The sequence below is a fragment of the Poecilia formosa genome, unplaced genomic scaffold (assembly GCF_000485575.1).
Source record: "Poecilia formosa unplaced genomic scaffold, Poecilia_formosa-5.1.2 Scaffold140, whole genome shotgun sequence".
Taxonomy (NCBI): domain Eukaryota; kingdom Metazoa; phylum Chordata; class Actinopteri; order Cyprinodontiformes; family Poeciliidae; genus Poecilia; species Poecilia formosa.
The window spans coordinates 655463-676142 of NW_006800079.1; the positions used below are offsets into that span (position 1 = coordinate 655463).

Below are 20680 nucleotides of genomic sequence, written 5' to 3' on the forward strand. Positions count from 1 at the left end.
GTGAGCAGGCTAAGAAGGTTGGGGGCATGGACACGTTCATGTTGTCATGATCTGGTTAAGCAGACAGCATGGCTCCACAAACCATCTCTAACTGTAGAAAGTTCCCACTACAGCTCTCCACTCAAGACTCTGGGACCGAATTAAAATGTACTTTATTGCTTTACCTCTGACCAAAAGTGCAGTTTTTTTTTTTTCCTCTTAGCCCAGATAAGTCCTATAAGTTACTTCTGTTGTTGTCTTTGGTTTAGGAGTGGCTTATCATGAGTTACAGTTTCAGGAAAATCTCCCCTAAACTCTTGAACTGTCTTTGCTTCACAATCCCCTCAAGGCTATCCCCATAAACGCCATGTTGACGATAAAACGAACACTTCAAAAATATCGCTCCCTGTAATGAATCTACGTAACGTATGACTCTCATTCACTGAACTGAGAAACCTGAATAAAACAATGACATTCTAATTTATGTAAATGTACCTGTAAACTGCATCCTAATAGCAAAGAAACCCTTCCACGTTCTGAGAGTCTCTGAATAAAAATGACTTCTTCGAAGGTCACCTTCAGTGAGACACTCTGGGTCCGCAGGAATTCACTCACTGGGACAATCTGCTAAATGCCTGCTTTGACATTTCGAAGTGTGACTCTGACAGATTGTCGAGTTAGATAGTCCCTGAACATTTGTGTATCTGAATAAGTGTTGAATAACTGGAAATGACTGTGTCTGTTTAATAAACACCTTTCACATGACTTGGTTTACTAGCCTGTCTGTGAATGAGAGGGGGATATGGGATTGTTCAGGTGCTCACTGAGGCACTTTGACACCAGATTCATCCATCAACAAGAGCAATCAAAATTCAAAAACCTTTTATTATCGCATTTATGAGCAGATATGAAAAATGGTTTTCCTTTGCTCATGAATAGGAAATAATCTCTTAAGCAACACACAACTCCTGATACATCAGAATTTACTGTTTACTGATTTTTTTTCCTTCATGCTAGGGAGTTTAAATGAATGAAATCTAAGGGTTGAGAGAGAAGCTTACTAAGCTTACTCAATGTTTTAGTGTTTCTGTGAACCCAGCGACCTTACTCAGCAGTTCAGCCTCAGTCTCAGGAAGCTGAGACTGGTCTGCTTGTAGTTACATTGAAAACAAATAAATTTAGGAAAACACTGTTCATCTAAAGATGGCTGAACTAGTCAGTGAACAGATAAGTGAGGGTGAGTGAAAGATCTGTTTTCTCTGTTAGGTTGCATAGTTTCCTGTTGGTGTTGTTGTGGCCAGGAGTGAGCTCCGATGGAGAATGAAACGTTTCTTAGGTGAGTTTTGCAGTTGTGATCTGAAGCAGGAAGTGGTCAGAAGACCTGAAGTACCCTCAGTGGAGCATAAGTTCCTTAAATGTGTTTAAAGGTGAAACAGGGAAACAAAGGACAAAATATTGTCAAACAAATATAGTATAATAGCATTTTTCTGCAATCTTAGCTGTTTTCACTGAGAATAATTGTGGAGGCGTACTGAAATTTATTCTTTACCTGATTTTGTCAGTGTGAGAAATCTCAGTAAGAACACTGTAAATTGTGATTTTTCTTGCTTTAATGAGGAAGTAATTACATTTTTTATTCTCACTTTCTCCAGCTTGTCACAACTGATTTATTTATTTATTTATTTTTTCAAATAAGTTGGAAAGATAGAGACAAGTTAAAAATTGGATTTGCAATTGACATTTTTTCAACATCTTTCAATGTGGTTTAGGTCACTCTATTTATAGCTGTAGATAAACTTGTTTCACAGCAAGAGAGCACATGGCGCTCTGCAACCAGCTGCAAAACAGTCAAAGCACACATAGGATAACAGTAATCTAGTTTTAAAAAACATAATTAACTAACACGTAGTAAAAAAAAAAAATCACCCAAAAGTTTAATGAATACGTCAGTAAAATGGAAATGAATACAACAATATTATAAACTACTGGAAAAGCATCAGTTAATCATAGAATTTACTATTTACAGTTTCAAGGCTTTTTGCTGCAGTTTCTTTAACCGAGTTCAAGCACCATCAGCCAAGAACGTTTTTTAGGGACCAGCTATTTATAGTGTCAGTGGCCATATAATTTGTGCCATGAATGAACGGAAGAAAAATAAATAGGGGAGATTACTTTCAAATTTTAAGATGACCCGGTGAAGGATTACTGGCACCACAAAATAATTAGACTTGCTGTCCTGTCCCTGTCTGACAGCCTTAGTTCATCACACTACTAATGACTCTACCACGGAGCTTAAAATGAAACCCGACTCTAGTTGGCACAGGCCATATGTCACACACTTTTTGGATATTCCTCCACCTGATCCAAACAAAAGCACTGCCAAATAAGCAAGAGTTACAAAAATCTGGTTCAGACCCCTCTCTAGTAACACAGTGCAGGTCCACTTTTACATTGATACATGCCCAAGTTAAAGCTCTTCAGAACTTCAAAACTCCCAGTTTGATGGACACTCGCTTTGGAATCCCAGTATTTATTCCTGTTGGTTTGTTGTCCTAGATTTTGGCATAACTCTATTACAGATGGACTTAATAGTCACTGATCACTAACAAATCTGTTCCCTCTTAGGAACTCACCTCCTGGGAGTAATTATATGCAGTTATATGCAGATTTAAACAGCATAAACTGTTTAAATCTCTTTAAAAGTAAGTAATGGTATGTGGTCTACAAAAAATTTGCACAAATGGTCAGTAGTTTATCAAATACAATAAAAATCCAATCTTGAGCTCAGTCACAATTTTCTGAAAACGTTTCATATTTAAAAAGCTACTCGTTAAAGTAAATTGATGAAGAAAAAAACTAATAAAACTCACAATAACCTTATAATCCGAAGTTTTGTGGAGCGTATCATTTTGAGATAATAAGGTTAGATAAATGTCAACACAGCCTGATTTTTTTTTCTTTTTTTGCACAGCACATCAGGTCATCACTAATATAAATTTGCACATAATCCCAGGCCTGGTGTGGCATTTCTGCATATTTTGTGCTCTGTTCACACTGATAAAATGAGCACAGAAATGATCATACATCCATTTTGCCGCTGTATCGGCGTTGAAACATTAGGTCAAATGTGCCTGTTTTATTAAAAAACCCAAATCCAACCCTGCATATTTATCTTTGAATAACAGTTCCACTGGCCATTTTGCTCAAATGTGGGGTTGAATTGTATTAAAACCTGAAGAAATACAACCAAATTAAAGTCTAGCCTGGGCAATATTTCCATTGGGTGTTTTAAATGCATATTGAGCAGCATGGTGGTTTTACTCTTTCTCTTAGGCCAGAATGCAAATTTCAAAGGGTCCAGCGTCTTTTTAATTTCTCGCAAAATCTCAGCCCTGACTAGACTCTCCAGACATTTAATTAGAACTTTTGTTAAAGCAACTGGACTCAAATCACTTAAAGTTTTTTATATAATAAGTTTTAAATAATAATTTAACTGTAGAAACTTGGTCAAGTTAAACTGCAGGATTCAGTTCTTTCACAGATATTAAGTAAGCAACCATGATTTTTTTTTTCTTTTTACTATAGACTTTGGTAGAAAATACAAGTAACCAGTTTCTTCTATGTCTAGAAGGCGTTCAGTTGTTCATCAGTCTCTTCTGATTTTGAACTGACACATTTCCATATAGCATATGTAACCAATTAGTTCCTCCCTACAGAGAAACAATGTCACCGTTGTTAACGCAAGCTGGTCAACAACACTCAGTAACTAATCTGGTTATGATGCAATGTTCAGAATATTTTTACAGGATTGTTTGCACAAGGTGACAAATCCCATCTGTGCTTTTGATTGGCTGCCACGGTTGAGCGCACTGTGCAAGGCAGAGTGGAAGATCAGTTCGTGCTGGGACACAGTTATCCTCCGGGATAAAGACGTTAAGAGAGCTGTAATTAGAAACTCTTGCTGCACAACACACCTTAAAATGTTAAACACTTCTGTGTGAGATGGCCATGATAAATTTGTCCTCTCTTGTCTTCGAACCGTCCAGGCAGTAAATGACACGAGTACACAACCTGTCAGTCCTCGTTTGGGATATTCACCAAAACCGATGGTTGGCAAGAGTGTCAAACCTCCACTTATAAAGTTTCCAGTTTTCCAGTGGGATAGATATCAATATTCATTCAGTGTTTTTCTGTATATTCCTGAGAATTAAGACTTATTTAGAATCAATGCACAATCAGCAATTTAGAGATTATACGAATTAAAACAAGCTACTAATTGACAGAATAAAGAATGATTGTAAATCAGCCAATATTTACTCACTAATGATTATTTAAAAAAATAAAAAAAAGAAAACTAAAGCACAACATGAAATGGCTAACAAAGAAAAGTAGCACTAATTAATGAACAAATTATGACCAGGATGTAAATGTTTAAGCCTAAAATTTATAAAAATGTTTGTCAGAAGCCCCAAGGAATGGGTATTACAACTTTATTCTGATTCTAATCTTTAACACTAAACCAAGAATAGAGGGGAAAAGGTATAAGTCGTATCATGACTTTCTAATCTTTCTGGATCTTGGTATATGGGCATATTTAAACACCTTTTTACTCTTGGCATGGCAGACAGGGAATATTTGGCACAAACAACTTTTTGGAAGAGCCAAAAGGTCAGTGAGGTTGTTGGTTCTGGCACTGGCCCAATGGCTGACTGGTTCCAGTTTTTTGGATCAGATAAAGTTTACCAGTTTTCTCTAACCTGAACACGCAAGCCTCCTTTCTGATTTTAATATTGGGTCTGAGCTGTGAGACCCTCCTGTAGGGCAGAAGTCATTAAAAGGGGCTGATCAACAAATGAGAAATGGATTTGCTCCATCCGTCCATCCAAAAAATGCTGGTATAGCTTTGGCTAGAAATGAGAACTCAATAGAGGCAAATACAACCGACTATTGATCCCAAAATTTGCAAGACTGCAAACATTCCCGAACTCAGTGCAGCAACCATTCACATAATTGGGTCATTTAAATATCTGCAAAAAAACATCTTAATGTTGTTAACTGAACTGAGAATTTAGTCAAAAAGTTATCAAATCTGGATGTCTATTTAATGCAGTTTATTTTTCAATTTGTCACTCAACTCAAGAGTTATAATCAGGGCACATATACGCCATAAGCTTATGTAACTGGGTCTATATTAATAGTTGTGTATTTCCACAAAATGTGTTCTTTCATGTATTTGTTTGCTTCTATTTGACTGTTGTTGTGTTCTTCTGTGTCTACTATAAGGGGTTCGGTCCTCCAACTCCGCCTTATTTTCTTCTTCTTTTGTTCAGGGTCCTCCAGGACTATTATAAATATTAAGTTATTAATTTCCTCTTCCCTTTTGTTGTTCGTTCCACTGGGGAGAGGCAAGTTTTATAATCTATTGTAATCCTTTCATTTATAGAGTTCAAATGTTTATTTTTCCTTCTGTATTAATGATAAGTGTTTGGATATTTTTATTTGAGTTGTTATTACACCTTTATATAATTTGTGCATGCTAACTATTATTTTGTATAGATCGGGTTGGAGAACTGGAGCACATGCTAGGTGCTAATGCTAATATCTCCCGATTGACAGAATAAATAAACGGAGACCGCCTCCAAACCCAGACTTGATGTCTTGTGGTTTGTCTGATCACCACACCAAACACACAACGCAGAAATCCACCGGTCACACTTAGAAAGTATTTCCAACTAGGTACATGATGCAAAAACCACATGTTTGTACAAAAGCAATGCCTAAAATCTTTTTTGCACACAAATTGTATGTAAACAGGCAGAATTTTGGAAGATGAAATATGAGCCTCAAACACTCTTGACATCATCTGTAAAAAAGTATAACAGTGCTTTTAGTCTCTAAAAGATCTAGCTTCTTTTTCAGAAATGTTCTCTGTTTCTAAATATTTGAAAATGTCCTGATAGAAAATAATTGGGTCATGCATCACCAGCTCTTAAAGTCCACTTAGCTCTTTTGATATAATTATTTTTGTATCCATTATAGACTTACGAGGGCACAAAATGAATGCTGCTTTAAATGTTAACTTTTTGTTTTGCTTAAAACTCAACTGTAGATGACATCAAATGATATGCCTTACTCACAGTGAGCTGTGTTTAAAATCACAAGAAAATAAAAATGGCAGGGTTGGCAAGGTGACTCACACTGCAGACAAACAAAGGAAGATGTCTTGGTTTCAGCACAGAAGGCTAGACACTACACATCTTAAAACAGGGAAGAGGTTTGGCACTGTGATAGGATCAAATATATTTATGGAAAATTTTACAAATCTGATTTGGGAAAATAGATGTTGAAACTTTTTAGTGCAAATTCAAGAACATGCATAATGACAAAACAATAACACTTCAGCAGCCGTTGCTAACATCGACAATCATGGGAGGAGTCAATTTTTGCCTTGAGGTTAAATGCAAAGGTAGACTTAAGATATTCTGGTGATTTTATTTATATCATCAATAGAAAAAAAAAAACAATCCATGTTAACAAAGAGTAAAGAGCATTACAACTCATCTTCAAGATACAAAGATTACATCAATATGGGAAACAACAACTCTGTAAATCACTTTAATCAGAAATAAAACTTTATAATTAAACTCACAACAATACAATATGACAAGGCTCTGGCCACTGCTGCAGATGTGTTTGCTGTGTCATATTTACGTAAGTGAGGATGTGACCAACAGTTTTTTGTTTTTCAATAGAAAGATTAGAGGAACTAAGTGTGATTTTGTTTATCTTGGTTCATTATTATGCTGGGTGGCATGGACTGGCTAAAAACTGGCCCTTTATATGAATTTTAGCTGCACAGGCCTTTTTGTTCCCTGTTTCTATAATATCCACACAAAAAGGTTAATTGAACTGATGAGTCTGAATTTACCCTACGGGTGAGTTTTACATGCTTGTCTCTCTGTCCTGTGTTGTTTATGTTGATAGGGGCCGGGGACCTATCCACAGAAAACGTGATTTCTCATTCATTCTTCATACTGAGAAAAACAGGAACAGGAAATGGACAGATAAGTGGATAATTAGGATTTATTTTTCTGCATGATGAATAATTTTTAATCTTTTTTTTCCCCTGTATGACTTGAGAAATGGTTCCGTAATTCTTGCTGTTTCATTCTTGTATTTTTCCTGGTACATTTATAAAATCAGGAAGTTAAAACTAAAAAATAAAATTGTATTTATTTATTCCATTTTTAGCCATATTGACACCACATATTGGGTCATATATTCCTGTGATGGGGAAATTAAAATCATGTGCTGAAAGGGCTTTTTTGTGAACCTCTTCCTGAAACAACTATGGGACCCTGAAGGTGTGTGTGTGCAAACTATCATCCTTCTACAGACAAAATGAATAAATGATCTTCAAGTGTTTTATTTGTTCCTAATAAAACACAAAAGCCCATTTTTATGCTTTTGTAATACCATCAGAGTAACCTTCTTCATACTCACAACGCAGAGTCACAGGGAAACATAAAACTCTTAAATAAATAATCAGTAAGAGCAGACAAATAACAGAACTGGAAAATTATTATTTCAGTTAAATAGCTTCCTCCTCTTCATTTCTATTAAAGCACTGTCCAGTTTCTGGACAGAAGGAACTGGTTTTCTGTGTATCCACAGTTTACGGAAGTTTAAAAGGTTAAGGCTGTCCCAAATATTTGTGCTGTCCACTTAAAATATCTGAAAGCACCGAGGGCTGTGTAATAAAGTTTCTCGGTATCTTTTTGAAAACTAAAGGTCACTAATAATAAAATCCCCTCACAGTACATAAACTTCTTACCCAAAAATGTTCTTCACCATGGGCACAGGCAGCACACATTTCTGAAAGCAGTATTTACACAGCCCTCCGTATTCATCGGTTACTCTGGTGAGGATATGAATGCAAAAACCTAAAAGGAATTTACAATTTCATTAAATGACTGTGATCTTACACAATATAATATTCTCCTCTTTGCAAAATCTGTCTTGAGAATCAAGAGTCCTGGGTCCTCTCCTCTGCTCTCTTCTCTTACTCTCACTCCACAGGGTTTCATAGGCCTGGAGGGCAAAGATGACCATGTTTCTGGTGAACCATATATTTGCTGTTTTGGCCATTTGATTTTGATCATTAGCCTGAAGAAAAATGCAGTCATGACTTGTTTTCACTTTTTAAGTAGAATTTCATTTCATTTCAATTAGTCATTTATAAAAGTTTCTGGGTTTGTTAAAAGAGAAATAAGCACCTAACATTTTAGATTACCATATTTACCAGAGGCAACACCCAGTTAGTTGTGGCAGATGACAACTCGTACTGAGTCGGGTTCTTCTGAAGGTTCCTTCCCATTAAATGAGTGTTTTTCCTCTCCACTGCCACTAATGTCTGCTCAGCATAAGGGATTGTTGCAAAGTTAACAACACAACATAGGCGATTATGCTGCTGTTGCTATGTGCTCGTCCAGAAGAAGTGAATGCCAAAGGTCAAGGTGTCACTGGAATCTGGTTCCTTAGGTAGAAAACATATTAAAGTAATATAAATAATAATCTGAACTTGAAGCACTATTTGAGAAGTGGGATCAATTGGAATGTATGTGTGACTTTCCAGCATCTATTCTTATGAATTACTAATCTTACCGACATAAGCACATGGTTACAACCAATCAAATAAAAATAGCAGTTAATTGTTGTTATAGACTTGGTGACCTGCTGAAGAGAAATAAGCTTCTGTCTCACATCAAGATAATTCCTACAGGGATTGTCAAGCTGGAGAAACTCTATACAATTTTTTTTTTTTTTTGCCTGATTTTATCTCTGATTGCCTGTCGGGAAATGTCTGTCAGTCTGCACTAGCTACTATGAGGTGGGGTGAAAACCGGACTTTGAGGGGGAGCTAAACTGACCTGACCTCTTTTGCAGTCAAACAAACATGTTTGACTTTTCGAGGCAGATCTGGAAGCAGTCAGGTTGTGTGAACTGAACATTGACCCATCTGCTATGTCTGTTTCAGACAGCCAATAAAGAAAAGAGACTGGAACATGACAACAGCTCTGAACTGACTATTTCTTTCTTTGTAACTAAGCAACATTATGTACAGAAAAGCAAAAGAGCATAAAGCATCATACCAGCTCTCACCCAACTAAATACCATAACACAATGTAACATATTAAACAAATAAAAAACAACAGAGAAATACTTGGACATTCAAGACTAAAACACAATAAATAATGAGATGCCTTACTTCATTATTTGGTTTACTGAAATAAACCAAACTGTTTCCATAATTCAAAGAAAGGCAATGAGACTTAATTTAACAAACTGACATTTCTACAATACAATCATTCCAAAACCCACAGACAAATGCATAGCCTCACATACATGTTCCAACTACCAACAGGAGTAGAACAAAGAATACAGCTGAATTTATCTAAATCATATTCAGCTTCATCTCTGCTTCAATATATGTGGGGGTGTAACAGAAACATAGCTTGTCCAAAGTCTGAGAATTTCTTTTATTACCACCATCGTACTGATATTTTTGTTCCTTTAGACTGTCAACCTTGCAAGAGTTTCCATGAAACCTTGATGTGCTCAGTTGGCTTTAGTTTGTCTGTAATATCCTGTGATCTGTGATCCAGCATCAGACACAGTCACACAGTCTGGACCTCGGTCTTTCCCAGTCTTTTCAAAATCTGACCGTGAAAGTCATCTGGTGTGTTCCTGACCAATAAGCCGTCTGACATCTTATGCAGTGTATATAAATATCTGGTTTCAATTGTACTTGAACGAATTACAACTGAATTCATCTATTAGCATCCCTGCCAATACTACTGTAACCTACCCTATTTGAATATACTAAGATGATGCAGAAACAAAAAAATAATTAATCTATTAGGCATGTCAGTGCTTGTTCAGCTTGAAATCTATTCTTGTATTAAACTGGCAGAAACATAAAAGGTAATACAGCTCCAGTTGTCTTGGTTGTATTCCCTGTAACTAATTTCATAAGACATGGCCAATCAGACATGCTAATTGTAAGCACAAGGCTGCCGTAATTGGAACAGTTTTGACCTGTTAGCCCAGTTGAGTGCAGTGGTGCATGAATAAGCAGCACCTCATATATTTCATGTGTGCTGCAGGAAACAATCTCTAAACGTCATTTTTTTTTAGCATTTCCTGATAGCACAAAGGTCCTGAAAGTGACAGTGGAACAGCACATTCAGTCTGTGGTGAAATCAAAGTACACTGAATGTTATGGATTGCTCACAGCCTGGCTTGTCTCATATGCATCTTTCTTTGCTTGTTTTTATTCCTCTTCATCTGCTTTTGAAAAGAGGGAACAACAAATATGGAAGCTATCACCTCTCATCAGTGACAAAGACAAAATGCCCTTATTGTGGAGTTTTTGTGCAATAGCTCGCAATAACAAACCTGGAGCATTACACGAAAGGAAGTGATAATGTCTGTATTTTTCTAGACAAATGAAGCAAGACATCTCTAGACAATATAGTAGGGAGCTGTTTTATCAATCAATTTCAAAACATACTCCATCTTTTCGTAAGACTTAGTCATTTTTCACCAATCACCTCATTTATTTGAGGCAGGGTTGTTAGATTCAGATTGACTGCATTGTAAAAAAAAAGAAAAAAAAAAAAAAGAAAAAGTAAATCTCAGGTTTTACATGTTTGCATTCTGATATTTTCACAGGAACAAGTGGTACTAACACAAAACTTTTGAAAACCATCATTGTAAGTTTCCTCAGAATAGATTTGAAATCTTAGCAATAACATAGCCCTGTTTTTTTTGTTTTTTTTTTGGTATAGGAGTAAGATGCATGTTCTATTTGGGTATAATCATCTATGTTTCTTACAATATTTTCCGAGCTTCCTGTTGTTTTGATTGTCAGTAGTGGAAGACAGCAATTTTGAGTCGCCCTATTTTGGAAGGAAAAAAAAATCGTCTCACCAATTTGTTTGAAAACATCAACAAATTGCAACACCATAAACTATCATTATATTTGTTAAGGGGAATACGACCGCTGTCTGAACTCAAAGAAAGCTCTACATGTTTCACTGCAGCTGGCAACCAGTCAAAGATTACTAGATATTATAACAAATTAAAATAGAGAAAATGGCACAAAAAAGGTTGGTTGCCAATTAATGTTACTAGTTCAAAAAAGTAATTTTCTATTATACAATTTAATGGACAGAATAATATCCAAGTTTAAATTAGTTTATATAAGCCATCTGCACTTGCAGGTCAAAAAATCCCTCAGGAAAATAAAAGCTCACAGCATTGTTAAAAAAAAAGGAAAGAAGAATTACAGATTGACACTGAAAGAGTTTGCGTTGTCTCGGTAGATGCTCAATTTGCTGTGCTGCCAAGTTTGTATATTGCAAGTTGAAAATAGTCAATTAGCTGAAGATGAAATCAAAAGACAAACTCAGTTTAATACTAATTGCTTTAGCTCATAGACATTTCAGTCTTCAGTCATATATTGTACTGTACAATAACCATTTGTAAGAGTGTTATTTTAATGTCTGAAACTGTAAGACAAACAGAAAGTGTTTTTTATTTCAAGTATTTTAACTGTTTGACCAAATAATAAAAAAAAATTAAATTAAATTAAATTAAAGTATAGTCATGAGAAAAAAAATGAAGACCCTATTAAACATTCAGCTCTTTCATATTAAATGTAAGGATAATAATGACAAATAATTTTTATTTTATCTCATATAAAGTGATTTTGGATAACAAAAACTTGTTGAGGAAAGTAAATTTAAAAAATGCATTTTACCTGAGAAAAAAGTTTGGTCAACATCAAACGTTAACCTCTTTCGTTAAATGAGACTCTTGTTGTAGTGATCCATCAGGTCCTTACATATGTCTGAAAAAGTCTGCCCCAGACTTCACTTTCATCTTTGAAGAGTTTCTTGTATGCAAAAGTGTTTTTCAGTCACATCAGAGCATCTCCACTGAGGAAAAGATTTGTACTTTCTACAAATTCATAAGTTGATTATGAAGACATGCGCTTTCATATCAACCAAAGCAAAAGGCTAAGTCTTGTGATGACATTAGCATTTTGCTGCCTGTTTTCAAGGTGAACATTGCTCAACAGCGAGAGTGGCTGACTGTTTTGATTGTCTTCAAAATATAAACTTTCTACACAGTTGAATGGTGGATTTCAAATTTTTGAGACCTTATTAAATCTCTTACCAAACTCACAATGTTCTTTCTGAAGGCCTCAGACAGCTCGTTCAATCTTACCCTGGTGTTCACGGCACGCTCACTTTAACAGACAGGAGCACACAAAACTAAACGTCTGAGGTTTAAACAGGGGAAAAGACCTTCAAAATGAAAAGGGACAATGTAATAAAGTAATATTTTAATCAGGTGCACCTATGCCTATGTTCATTTTAACCAGTTTTAGTTGGAATAAATTTAGGAGTGTTATTTTTATTTATTTATTTTTTCAATGACTTTATAGCTGTTTTCCAGGCTTGTTCTTTGAAATTGTTTATTTTTTCACTATATCAAAATCAAATAGCCACGTGTCCAAAAATACTTATTTCACAGGATGTCCTAATTTTTCACATATACCTGTAAACAATTTCAAAGTGACAGCCATTAGAATTGACCATGAAGTTAAAGCTTTGTGATTCTTTGAACAAGTTTGCATTGGAAATACATGCAAAGGAAGAAGTTGGTATGTTCACAATTAAATTCATCACCTTCATTTTCATGCATTTATTAATTCTTGCACAAAGACATAAAATAAGCTTTGACATTTTCATCCCCCTTGGAACAAGACGAAGATTAGTAGGTTTTGCTGTCATCCACCTTTGAAAAGTGTGAGAAATCTTGAGAAGCAGCAACCAGGTTTTAATAAGTACGGAGAAAAGAGAGCACATTACACCTGTCCTTAAATCACTGCTCCTGCCTGGCTTGCAGCAAGCACCAGAATTAGCACTCTAGTTCTCACTTAGCAAGAGGAAGCCATAAAAATATATCACAGTGCTTTCAGCTTGTAATTTCTGCTGTCCAAATGACAGCAGAAGGAAGCTGTAAAAGTAATGCTAAGATTGGAAAAACTAGAATTTTAAGATAAAACTGCTTCTCTGTACAAGAATGAAAAAAAAAACAACATATTTAACAAAGTAATGCATAAGCTGCAATGCAATGCATAGCTGATGCTTAAAAAAAATATGCAAATTACCACATTTATTCTCATTCAGTGTAAAATAAATAATTTTCTTATTAGAGTAGCACAACATATTTTTTGAACCTAAATATCAAACCTTTAATTTAAAAAGCTTTTGGAAAAGGTACAGTGGATTTATCCATAACCTTTGGGTCATTATTCTGAAAAAAACAAAAAAAACCCAACAACTTTGTTTATTTTCCATCAGAAGCCATCAGACATTTGATTAAAAATATTCAGGTACTTAATTGAAAATGTAATCTGTATTTTTGTGGTTTGATTGAAAAGCCCAATTCCAAGAATGCCTCCCAAACAACTGGTTGGCATTTTCAATAGGTAATGTCTAATGGTTGCTATTGAGACTTACCTCATTATCTTGCTAATTGTGTATTATGAACTGTATACGTTAGCACTTGTGTTATAACTTGATGTGCATTCATATTATAGCACATTTTTATAGCAACACAAACCTCTGGCTTTAAAGCAAACGGTGGCAAAACAGCACTAAAATTTGCTTTCCAAATAGGTTATTACTTAAGTTGTATTTAGAGAACCTTTTATGATATATGCATATAAATATGTCTATACACACACACACCCACACATATATACCCACTTTAATTATTAAGTAGATTCCTCTTGCAAATTCTGCCATTCCATTTAAAACAAACTGTTTTGTCAAGGACTTTTCATGTCTTCACACAGTCTGCCTCGCTCCCCAGAGCCACAGCTGCGTTCCTGCAACGTTCAAAAGGAAACCTGAGGGTCTACATGCAGACCCAACACTTGCATGCTGCCTCTGCATTCCAGAGGCACAGTCATTACGGTGCACTCCGGGGAGACTCGTTAAAACCATTCTGGAAATGCTAACTTTCATTCCATTTGCAACTTATCAGTGTGGTTTGTCACAGCCAAAATGTTGTGATGGAGCTTTGGTGTTCCCAGGAGGACTCATGTCAAAATACTCAAACTGTATTTTTGGCTCTGCTTCAAATAAATCTGCCTCCTGTACCCCCTGTAGTGGCCTGATAGACCCAGATGACAATCACTGCGCGTTTGAATAATCAGCGGAAACTCTTGAATAAGCAGTGTGAACCCAAATGCCTGGGATGTTAATAAACTCTGCTCTTTGAAATGCCTTAAAAAGCTTTATCCTCTGGATATAGAGCAGCAGACAAGCTCTTACCCAGTAAATAGCAACCCTTGAGTCGATTACTCTTTATCAAACTAGGCCATCTGTCTCCTTGCGCCCAGTCTTTTGTACACAGCTATCAGACCTGGGCCACTGAAGAGGGAAAAGGACAGGCCAGGAGAAAGTAATGATGTTTGTGATGAGACTCAGTGTTGACTTAAGTCTAGCTGCAAGATCCCTGGACTCTCACAGTCAGGCCATTACACACTCCATGCGTTTTCACATAGGAAGTCAGAGGGGCTTGTAGGGGATGAAGACGCTCTTATTTTAGACCGGGGTGACGAACAGATCACTCAGAGATATGTGTTCAACTTTGAGAATCAATAAATCCTTCCCCACAAGAACTCTAATGCTCCCCACTAAGGTTGTAATATTTGATTCATGATTTTTTTTTCTCCTAGTATCTATATTTTACCAATAAGAGCAACATTTCTGTAAGCTATAAAAATGAAAAGTAGCCATAATATCACCAATAACCTGGCAAAGTCATTTTTGTAACACTGTGATGTTTTTTCAAATAACTTAACATATTTAACTTGTCGAGCCTCCTGAGGGGTGAAGGTTCACAAAAAAACTTGAGGAAGGTGGAAAGATTTTGAGAAATTAATAAATGTGTCAGGAGCAGGGATAGCCAATTTAATATTAGCAGGGCGTCATATTGTTTGGGCTGTTAATGAGAGGATCTAAACCTGCATTATGAGGATGTCTGAACAAACTACATGTTGGTCTGATTTCAAGTCATACAATAAGAAAAATCAAGTCAGGTATTTTTTGTGCAGGTCAGTATCTGATTTTAATTGTATATCATTCTGGGCATGACTGCAAACGTGTAGCATGTTAATAAAATTACATAAAAAGTGAGAAAAAAAATCAGCTCAGTTGTCAAAACTCTTAAATTTTCTTACATTTTTTTTTTCTCTCAGGCTTTTGTAAGAGGCTCTAAAATGGTTGTGTGGCAGCTGCAAGGCTTTCTGAGGTTTTGTTTTGCACAGAAATGCTCACTCTCAGAGAGAATGATTGAAAACTGAAAAGAACTCAGAATTGTTTTTCAGGTTAAGGGAAAGAGGGCCTGAAGTGGAAGGGGGCAGATATCTTTACCTGTGAACTAAAAGTTGACCAGGCTAGTGAAGAGCACAACAGGTCTGAAGCAAAAATATCAAACATTTATAAGAGACATTCTTCAAGTTTAAGCTTGTAAGACTCACCAGCTGCACTCTAGAAATGGTGGTTCATAACAAAAATGCTTACAGGGACACTTTTCCTTGTATAAAGTCACAGTTTATCACTCGACAGCATTCGTTTTGAAGTTTTGAGATTAACTGGCAACCGAGTCGTTACATAAATTAAGTGGCACCCCTCACACAGTGTGCAACTCCAGGCATGTTATTCAGTAAAACCCTGCAAATATTAGGAGCCAGCCATTTAGTAGCAAGTTGCTTTCTCAGCTAGATTCTCAAGAGTGATATTAAAAATGAAAAGAGAAGTTGCTGTATGCTCTTTTGAAGGCGCTCATGACCTTTTTTCATGGCATGTTTGACTTTGATTCAACTGATAATGATTCAAATTCAGTACCCTAGTTCCCATGTCTTGAACATATTTAACGCCAGGCAATCTGCTCCAAACCAGCCAAGACACTGCTGTACATCTAAATTAAAATGGCAAGGAGAGCATAAATCAGAGAAGCTACCAAGAGGGCAATGATAACTGTGGAGGAGCTTCAGAGATTCCCAGCTCATGTGGAGCATTCTGTTGAAAGGACATCTATTACTCATGCATTCCACAAATATCTTATGGGTCAGTGGAGAGTAACTGTTACAAGAAAATACAATGTAAAGTTTCAGTTTGCTTCAAAACATGTAGGGCACAAACATGGAAGAAGGTGCTGTGTGAGGGGATTTCTCAGCAGCAGCAAAGGAAGCTGGTCAGAGTAGATGGGCAACTACTGGGCAATCCTGAAAGAAAACACTTTAGATACTGCAAAAGACTGAGGTATCAACCCAGAGCTCCAGTGTACAGGAGCATAAATTATTTTACAAAGAACAAATAAACAAGATGTCTTGTCTCTGGTTGTGCAAAGGTTGTAAAGCCCTAAAAGATGTACAGCCGTAACTTAAATGGGAGAAAACTAAACAAAACTTTAAATTTTATACTTATGGTCACAATTGGTTGGTTGATCATATCAAATTCCAATAAAAACACATTGGTTTGTGGTTGTGCAAAGTTTAAGTTATATGAATACTGTTGCAAGGTGATGTAACAAATTTGATCTCAAAATACTTTCACAAGACAAGCAGGTCAAATTCTTACAAAACTATATAAAATTATAATACAGTAACTTAAATTTCAGGTCAACAACCTAGGAAATGAATAAATGTCAATTATATGCATATAATATTAAATGGACATGCCTTGGAACATTTTACCTCATATGTTGAAACATTTTTTGAAATCCATCAAGTCTTTGTTACTCTTCCTTAATATTTACGGCGACCTTGTGTCATGGAAATATTTATTTATTTATTTTTTTTTTAAAGACAAAATATCTGCCTGAGCAGAGATGTTTACTTGAACTGAAAGATGACCTCACTTTAAAACAGCTCATAAAACATTTTTGCCTTTGGAGAAGTGTTTATATTGCAGTTATAAAAAAACTTTAACTGAAATAACAAACAGGATAATGCAGCCATTTTTACAATTCTGTAAGACAAAACTTGTCTTGATTAATTGCTGGCAACACTCAACAAGACTATGAATTATTGATGGGAATTACCAGGCTATTGCTTTTAAAAAAGCTTTTGACATCAGCCATATTAGATGTGTTGAATAACCTAAAATAAATAACTCTACTAAGAAATCATAGTATTCTACTGAAAATATTTTTGAATAATCCATGATATTTCAAAGTTATTGGTACCTCTGCTCTCAATGCACTTCCAAGAAACAGAGGACTCTTTTACCCAGAATTCTCTGTTACACTCTTCTCTTCAGCTTACCGCTCGGGTTTTCTCAAGGATTTTAGCTTAGAGACTCAGAGCACCATAATGTGTTTGGATGAAAAAAATCCTGCAAAAATCCCTTTTCATTTTTGTTCCTGAAAGCAAAGACCTCCACAATTTTACTGGAAATGTCCTGGTACATCAAAGTTCATAATACCCCAAGTTCAAACTAGGAACTCTGGAGGGGAATAGACATCACAGCATCACAGATTCTTCCTTGCACTTAACAGGCATGAGTTGCTTTTACAAAATAATTCTTTGCTTCACGCCACAAATATCTTTGAATGTTTGTCAATATCATTTGACCAAATCACACAGGTTCAACAAAAGCCATAGCAGTATTAGCAAACTACCCACATTTCCGGTTCTAATGAAAGGACTTGGAGCATGTTTTCTTGGAATGTCTCTTTGACAATTAGTAGGCAGGGAGGTACTGTCGTTAACTTAACATGAGGACCACAAAATGCCTCTCCTTGCTACGGCTGTCTAAAGGCATCTTTGGTAGTTTTTATGGATTCTCGTTTAACCTAGCGACCAGCTGGCTTAAAGAAATTGTCCACTGTCTTATAGCATATTTACACCCAAAGAACCAAATTACCATGAAATACCAAGCTCTAATCAATTTGAAAAAAAGTACGGCATTTTCTCAATCAGCATACTCATACAATTTGGCTTTTTCTAAATGCTTTTGTTTCATATTGTATTACTGCAACAAACAAAACATTTACAATGTTTTACCAGAGGTCCAATTATTGTGACCATCACTTTCTGCCTCTAGAAGACCAAATGAGTATAACTGTTAGAATTCACCCCACAGCATCAATAACAGCAACTTTTTTTATTCCCGTTGGGATTTTATGCGGTTAACAGCTGTTTGCTGTCACAGGGGTGCTCAGCTGTCCGTGACTGGAGCAGGGCAGGAAAGCTGCTCTGCTGTAGGATGTTCTGCAACGACTGATGTGGAGGACAAACCGGTGGTATTTAGCAAGCAAACATGTTGAGGCTCATTTCCATATTTCACCTGCCTGATAAACCCGGTGTTTGCCTGATTCGTCTGTAAAAACAAAAACAGCAGAACAGGAAAAACCATTGTGCCCGGCGTGCGACGCTGCTTAAAATGCAAAGCAAACTGCTCTCACTTGAAACTTGCCCGTAACAAAAACAGAGCTCCTTTTGTGCTTGGCACATCACCGCACGATTGGGTGGGAGTGAGGTAGGGCAGCTATTTTTTTTTTTTCCTTTTTCTAAATTATTTATTTGTTCAAAACTGAGTAATTATCTCAAGTCTCTCTTTTCACATTCAAACAAACCGTTGGCCTCTCTCTCTCTCTCCGTTTTCTGACAGCATTATTCAGATGAGGTCTGCATTGCAGTCAGAGTCATGTTTACTGACCAAAGCCGCAGTGTGAAATTCAGAATAATTGCTCTCCACAACTCCCCTGGCATTCCCTGGCACATTTTGCCGCTCTGCTCACTTCAAGCAGAAAGTCCAACTGACAGAAACACGCCCGTCTCTGTTCGTCTATTAATCGACCAGTTAAAAAAAAAAAAAAAAAAAAAAAGAAGCAAATATGCATTCATAAGCTCTAAAATATTTTGCATTAGCATGTTAATGCAATAAATGAACATGAGAGCAATGTCAGGGTATTGAGAAAAGGTCATGTTCATGTCATCCACACCAATTTTGGCACTTCAATATGAAGGTGGGTCTACTGATGGTTACAGTCTGGAATATCTGCTGTATATCTAGCAGATGTAATTGCTAAAAATGGCAAATAAGCAGAACAAGCAGATATGTCAGGACACTGCCTGGACACCTCATTATAGCACCACAGCATTCCTCATTGTGCAGGGAGGAGTCCTTGGCGTGCGGCTGAGCAGGAAGGCAGCACACAGAGAATAGTCCCATTAAGATGTTAAGAACCGTAGTAGTGTACGGTTCTGTGCGTTTCATGTTGTTGGTAGTGATGGCAGTGGGGAGGAGGCAATCATTGCTGGATGCACTTAAATATGCTCGCACAGAAATCTCAAAAGCAGTCATGTTTCCCCCAGCCGGCATGTCACTCTCCCAAATTGTTTCATGTTCTGCTGCACGACTAAATAAAACCAAAAGGAAAACAAATTCTCCTGAGACAGAGAGGAAGAGAAAATACTCATGTTGCATACTTTGTAGCTCTGTCTAATATTTTAGTCGGGTTTCTTCAAAATGGCATTTTCTGGTTGAGTTTGATTCTAAAACTCTGGCATCCCTTAATAGGGGGAGGGAAAATCTCTTAAGGGTTTACTGCCATCTGTTGGTGCCAAGCAAAACTGATTATCATCTGATAATGCTTGGCTGGGTAGTGTAATCCTTTTATTATGCATTTACATGTGCATATACACCAAACTGGACAGCTGAATATACTTTCAGACTTTCTGAGCGTATTTCTGACTTTCTCCTGTGGGGAGAAGCCTCTGGAAATTACAGAAATGACTGGCTTATGTTGACAAAGTACTTTCAGACTTTCTGAGCGTATAAAGATAAACAATCTTTATTGTTATCAATAAAGATAACAATAATGTTATCTTTATTGGCCTGTCGATAACATTTCAAATAATTTCGCTCTCATTTCTGCACCCTTGACTGCGTCATAATTATGATTTAAAGTGGTGTAACAGTGAATAAACTGAGATTGCTGTTTGCACTTAAGGTTATGAATGTCAAGCTGCTTCTCCTGATTGGATGATTATGATATTCAAGAAGAAATCCACTAGTAGAAACAGTTTTAGGGAAACATTCAGTAACACGGGCAGTAAGGAAGTATTATTTGTCTTTCTGCACATGCAGCTCTCTCAAACGAGTGTCTGCTTATGATCGTTTCCATGAGTTGGGCTGCATTGTAAACTGCTAAGAAACGTGTTCATACCACAGGAGCTTTTTCACACGCTGCCAAGTTACAACCAAAATTGTAATGTAGAGTAGTAATATTAAACTATGTGATAAACCTATAGGAAAAAGAAATTTAAAATAGTTTTCCCCAAAATGCTTTGTGACTGAAATTTAACACCATCCCCTTTGTAAATTGTGGTGGCAGTATGATGCTGTGGGGATGCTTTTCTTCAGCATGAACAGGGAAGCCATGTCAGAGGTAATTGGAAAAAAATTGAATTCAATGAAAGAAACCATTTTCGAGGCTGCAAAAATCTTAAAAGGTAAATTATTTTCCCCCAAACCGGCATGAAGACTTTGAGATATTATTGTTGTGAATTTTAAGGTAAATACATTGAAAATGTGGTTGTATGTAT

General features: G+C 36.4%; 1 long non-coding RNA gene across 1 annotated transcript in view; it reads left to right on the forward strand.

The window, feature by feature from the left end:
- LOC107837404 (uncharacterized) overlaps window positions 1-8263 on the forward strand; it is an 89354-nt gene extending 81091 nt beyond the window's left edge. Inside the window, exon 3 of the long non-coding RNA XR_001663424.1 lies at window positions 6964-8263. This is a non-coding gene — a long non-coding RNA (uncharacterized LOC107837404). The remainder of the gene's footprint in view (window positions 1-6963) is intronic.
- Window positions 8264-20680: the final 12417 nt, after the last annotated feature.